This window comes from Anas platyrhynchos, chromosome 39, assembly GCF_047663525.1.
Source record: "Anas platyrhynchos isolate ZD024472 breed Pekin duck chromosome 39, IASCAAS_PekinDuck_T2T, whole genome shotgun sequence".
Lineage (NCBI taxonomy): Eukaryota > Metazoa > Chordata > Aves > Anseriformes > Anatidae > Anas > Anas platyrhynchos.
Genome location: NC_092627.1, coordinates 1,721,531 through 1,727,500, shown reverse-complemented (window position 1 = coordinate 1,727,500; position 5,970 = coordinate 1,721,531).

Sequence of the window (5,970 nt, the reverse complement as noted above, 5' to 3'; positions counted from 1 at the left end):
GGTGGCTCCACGAGGAGGGAGGGGGCGGGGGGAGCGGGGAGGAGGAGGGAGAAGTAGACCTGGTGGCTCCACGAGGAGGGAGGGGGCGGGGGGAGCGGGGAGGAGGAGGGAGAAGTAGACCTGGTGGCTCCACGAGGAGGGAGGGGGCGGGGGGAGCGGGGAGGAGGAGGGAGAAGTAGACCTGGTGGCTCCACGAGGAGGGGAGGGGGAAGGGGGAGGGAGACAGCGGGGAGGAGGAGGGAGAAGTAGACCTGGTGGCTCCACGAGGAGGGAGGGGGCGGGGGGGGAGACAGCGGGGAGGAGGAGGGAGAAGTAGACCTGGTGGCTCCACGAGGAGGGAGGGGGCGGGGAGGACACAGCGGGGAGGAGGGAGAAGTAGACCTGGTGGCTCCACGAGGAGGGAGGGGGCGGGGAGGACAGCGGGGAGGAGGAGGGAGAAGTAGACCTGGTGGCTCCACGAGGAGGGAGGGGGCGGGGGGGGAGACAGCGGGGAGGAGGAGGGAGAAGTAGACCTGGTGGCTCCACGAGGAGGGAGGGGGCGGGGAGGACACAGCGGGGAGGAGGGAGAAGTAGACCTGGTGGCTCCACGAGGAGGGAGGGGGCGGGGAGGACAGCGGGGAGGAGGAGGGAGAAGTAGACCTGGTGGCTCCACGAGGAGGGAGGGGGCGGGGGGGGAGACAGCGGGGAGGAGGAGGGAGAAGTAGACCTGGTGGCTCCACGAGGAGGGAGGGGGCGGGGAGGACACAGCGGGGAGGAGGGAGAAGTAGACCTGGTGGCTCCACGAGGAGGGAGGGGGCGGGGGGAGAGAGGCTGCCAGGGTCCAGGCACTTTGCTGGTCATGCACGGAAAGTCCTGGTGGGCAAGGGGACACTCAAAGGTGCGAGGTTAGGGGGTGGTGTCCTGGTTTCAGTTAGCACAGAATTAATTTTCTTCCTAGTAGCTGGTGGAATGCTGTGTTTTGGCTTAGGATGAGAAGAGTGCTGATAACACCCCGATGCTTTAATTGTTGCAGAGCAGTGCTTATACTAAGCCAAGGACATCTCAGCCTTTTGCTCTGTCCTGCCAACGGGCAGGCTGGGGGTGCAGTAAGAGCTGGGAGGGGACAGACCCAGGACAGGTGACCCAAACTAGCCAAAGGGGTATTCCATACCATCTGACGTCATGCTAAACAATATATAGGGGTGGCTAGCTGGGGGGAGGGGGCCGGACTGCTCGGGGTAAGGCTGGGCATCGGTCAGCGGGTGGTGAGCAATTGCATTGTGCATCACTTGTTTGTACATACTATTACTTTCGTATTATCACCATTGTATCATTATTATTATTTTGTTATTATTATTTTCCTCTCTTATTAAACTGTCTTTATCTCAACTCACGGGCTTCACTCCCCATTTCTCTCCCCCGTCCCAGAGAGGGAGGGGGGAGGGTGAGCGAACGGCTGCGTGGTGTTTAGCTGCCGGCCGGGTTAAACCACGACAGGTGGGCAGAGAGAAGGGGCTTTTGTTGTGTCCACCTGACAATGATAGCAGGGGGCTATCATTTCATGCCAAAGTAAATGAAGCTTGCCTTCCAGACTTCTTACTCTCATCACTGGCCGCCCTCTAGCAGTGGCCGTGATGGCTAGACCGATGGCCGTGACGGCGGGGTAGACCTGATGGCTCCACGAGGCGGGAGGGGGCGGGGGGGGGGGGGGGGGAGAGCGGGGAGGAGGAGGGAGAAGTAGACCTGGTGGCTCCACGAGGAGGGAGGGGGCGGGGGGAGCGGGGAGGAGGAGGGAGAAGTAGACCTGGTGGCTCCACGAGGAGGGAGGGGGCGGGGGGAGCGGGGAGGAGGAGGGAGAAGTAGACCTGGTGGCTCCACGAGGAGGGGAGGGGGAAGGGGGAGGGAGACAGCGGGGAGGAGGAGGGAGAAGTAGACCTGGTGGCTCCACGAGGAGGGAGGGGGCGGGGGGAGCGGGGAGGAGGAGGGAGAAGTAGACCTGGTGGCTCCACGAGGCGGGGAGGGGGAAGGGGGGGGGGGGGGGGGGGGGGGGGAGACAGCGGGGAGGAGGAGGGAGAAGTAGACCTGGTGGCTCCACGAGGAGGGGAGGGGGCGGGGGGAGAGAGCGGACCCCGGCTGCTTCGGGCCGCCGCTCGCTCTGACGTCAGAGGTTCTTGCTCGGCCGCGAGAGGCTCGCCACCTGTGCCACTCAGTGCGGCTGACTGCCTGGCCGCTTTGCTTTAGCTGCTTTGGAAAATAAATGCTGTTATCTTTATGTTTGTTATTAGTTTGTTCCGTTGCCTGTTTTCTGCTGTAGCTTTAGGAATCCTGTCATTCCTTACCGTCTTTCAAAACCTCCCCCCCCCCTCCACTCCTCAGCTCCCCCTCCTCCTCCCCCCCCCTCCCCCCCCCCCCCCGCCTCCTCAGGCAAATGGCAGTTGAGCTCAGGTGGCGGCTCCCCAGTCAGCAGGGGTACTGGAATAGACTTGGCTGGGTGGCCGACCCCCACACCCCCACCTGCCAGCTGCGAAGGGACGGTTGGCGGGCTGTGGGGAGGCCGAATGAGGTGACCCAGCGTTCCCGAGTGTGTAAACACATCAACAGAGCAAAAAAGCAAAGCAGAGTAGGAACAGCAAAGCAGAGCAAAGAAAAGGATTCGGTGCCGGGAATACAAACCAAAACCCCCCAAAAATAGGCAGTTCTAAGGAAAGCATGTCGAAGCAGGTGCAGGAAAAGCAAAGCGGGGAAGAGCAACGAAAAGTAAAGCAAGGAAAAGTAAAGCAAAGCAAAACGAACCAAAATCATTGGGAATCGTGTAATGTCACTTATCGTCCTAAAAAACCTCACCCAACCCCATCCCCAGACGAAGAGCAGCAGCGGGACCCACCTGGCGGCTCGCCGAACAGCGGGGGATGAGGAATAGACCGTGCTGGGTGGGTGGCCAGGCTTCCTGTCCCCACCCTCCAGCTCCCAGGGGACAGTCGTCGGGCTGCGGGGAGGCCACGGTGTGCGCCTGAGGGTTTATGCCTTCGTCAATACACCGATCGACTCATCGCCCAAATCGGTGCGACGGTCTGCAAAAGAAGCCTACCTAGCACGGCAAAGCAGAGCTGAGCAATGCAACGGAAAGCGGAGCGAGACAAAGCATAGCCCTGCCAGGGAAAAGAAAAAGGCAAAAGGAAAAGCAAAGCCAAGAAGGGCCGGGAAAAGCAAAACGAAGCAGGGCAAGAAAAACCAAAGCAGAAGAGGTCCAGGAAAAGAAAAGTGGTGTCACGAATACAAACTAAAGCAAAACAAAGCGAGGTAGGGCCAGCAAAAGCAAAACAAAGAAGGGTGAGGAAAAAAAAAAAAAAAAAAAAAAAACTAAGCTAAGGATTTCCTGGGGGGTGGGGGAAAGAAAAGCGGTGTCCTGAATACAACGTAAAGCAAAACAAAGCAAGGCAGGGCCAGCAAAAGCAAAACAAAGAAAGGCGAGAAAAACCAAAGCAAAAGAGGTCCAGGAAAAGAAAAGCGGTGTCTTGAATACAACGTAAAGCAAAACAAAGCAAGGCAGGGCCAGCAAAAGCAAAACAAAGAAGGGCGAGAGAAACCAAAGCAAAGGAGGTCCAGGGAAAGAAAAACGGTGTCACGAATACAAAGTCAAGCAAAACGAAACAAAGCGAGGCCAGAAAAAGCAAAGCATGGTGAGGAACAGAAAAACCAAAGTAAAAGAGGGCCAGGAAAAGCGAAGCAGTGCCACGAATACAAAGCAAAGCAAAGCAACGCAGGGCCAGGGAAAGCAAAGCAAAGCAAAACGGTGCTGCCAAAACAAAATGCGTAGTTAACTTAGCGTCAGTCGAAATCGCTGGGTTATGGGGAGCTGGGCGTTTGAGAAGGCCAGGGTGTGGCAGCGGCCCCCGGTTGCCTCGGGCCGCCTCTCGCTCTGACATCAGAGGCTCCTGCTCGGCCGTGAACGGCTCCCCACCTGTGCCACTCAGTTTGGCTGGCTGCCTGGCTGGTTTGCTTTAGCTGCTTATCATTATATAAATTGTTATTGTCATTATTATTATTATTATTATTATTATTATTATTATTATTATTATTATATACTACTAAAAAGCTATTAGAAATAAAAGTATTAAATAGTAATAGAAATAAGTATCATTAAAACGTAATAAAAATAGTAGTAGTAGTAGTAATAATAATAGTATTTTCTCCATCTGTTTCCCCCTTTAGTTTTAGGAATCGAGTAGTTATTTATTGTTGTTCTCAACCCACACCCCTCCCCAGACGAATAGCAACAGAGCCCACCTGGTGGCTCTCCGGACAACGGTGGGCAACAAAATAGACCTGGCCCGGTAGCCAGATCCCTGTCCCTGCCCGCCAGCTCCGAGGGGACAGCTGTCGGGCTGCAGGCCGGCTAACTTTTCTATGTGTTCATAAACAAGTTTCATGAACTTGTTTATGCATTCATAAAGACGGCAAAGCTAAGGAAAGGAGCACGGGGAAAAACAAAGCGGTGCCAGGAAAGGGAAAGCCAAGGAAAGAAAGCAGTTTGAGTCAAAGCAAAGCACAGCAAGGCTAAGAAAGGTACAGAAGAGCAGAGAAGGTAAAGCAAAGCACTGACAGGAACACGAAGCAAAGAAATAAAAAATAAAGCATGACCGCACAAGTAAAAACGTAGCAGGCCCAGGAAAGAAAAAGCAAAGCAAAGCAAAGCAAAGCAAAGCAAAGCAAAGCAAAGCAAAGTAAAGCAAAGCAAAGTAGCACAAGGAAAAACACAGCATTTCCAGGAGAGAAAAAGCAAAGCAATCTGAGGTAAGAACAGCAGAGAAAAGGAGGTATGGAAAAGCAAAACTGTGCCAGGAAGAGCAAAGCAAAGCGGAGCAAGACAATACAAAGAGAAGCAAAGCGAACGTAGCGAGCTGGCGGCCAGCACTCCTTTGGGTTCCAAGTGTCTGTGGGGGGGAGACCGGAGGGCTCCATGTTGTGTACAGGTGGCAGCCAGACTTGGACAGTGGCTGTACCCTGATCGCCCTCTCCCCAGCCTCCTTCACATCTCCTGGTGCACCGTGACGGTGGGCAAGAACCATGTCTTGCCTTAGCTAGTTTTATATATCTCTATCTATTTTGTTGTTGTTGTTGTTGTTGTTGTTGTTGTTGAGGATTTCTTCCACTGTAGTTGTGGGAATCATGTAGTTACTTACTGTCGTCGAGAACCTCAGACACACAACAAGCAGTGGGGCCCACCTGGCAGCTCGCCGCATGGCTGGGGACACAGAATGGACCATGTCGGCTGGCCAGGCCTGCTGCCCACACGTGCCAGTTCCGAGTGGACAGTCGCTGGACTGCGGGGAGGCCAAGTTCTGTGTCTGACGGTTTATGTGTTCATAAATTTACCAACCGACTCAGCAGCAAAATCAGTGAGACAGTCTCCAAAGGAAGCCTAGCACAGCACAGGAGAGGAAGGCAATGCGGATGAAAGCTGAGCAAGACAAGGAAAAGCCCTGCTAGGCATAGGGAAAAGCAGTGACCACCAGCGCCTGGAAAAGCAAAGCACGGCCTGTAAAAACACATCAGATAGGTCCAACATGAAAACAAATCATGCAAGGAACATGAAATAAATAAATTAATTAATTAATTAAAAAAAAAAAATAGAAAAAAGAATAAAAGATTGAAGGCAAAGCAAAGCAGAGCAAAGCAAAGCTAAACAAAGGAAAACATGACCTGATAAAGCAAACGAAAGCAAGGCCAGGGAAGGCAAAGCAGAGCTAAGGAAAGTAGCAAAAGGAAAAACAAAGCGTAACCAGGAAAGACAAAGCAAACAAAGCAAAGCAAAGCAGTTTGAGGCAAGGCAAAGCACAGCATGGGTAGGAAAGGCAGAGCAGTGCCAGGTCTATAAACCAAAGCTAAACCAAGGAAAGCATGGCCTGATAAAGCAACCGGAAGCATGGCCAGGGAAGGGAAAGCTGAGCAAGTCAAAGCAGAGCAAAGGAAAGTAGCACAAGGAAATGC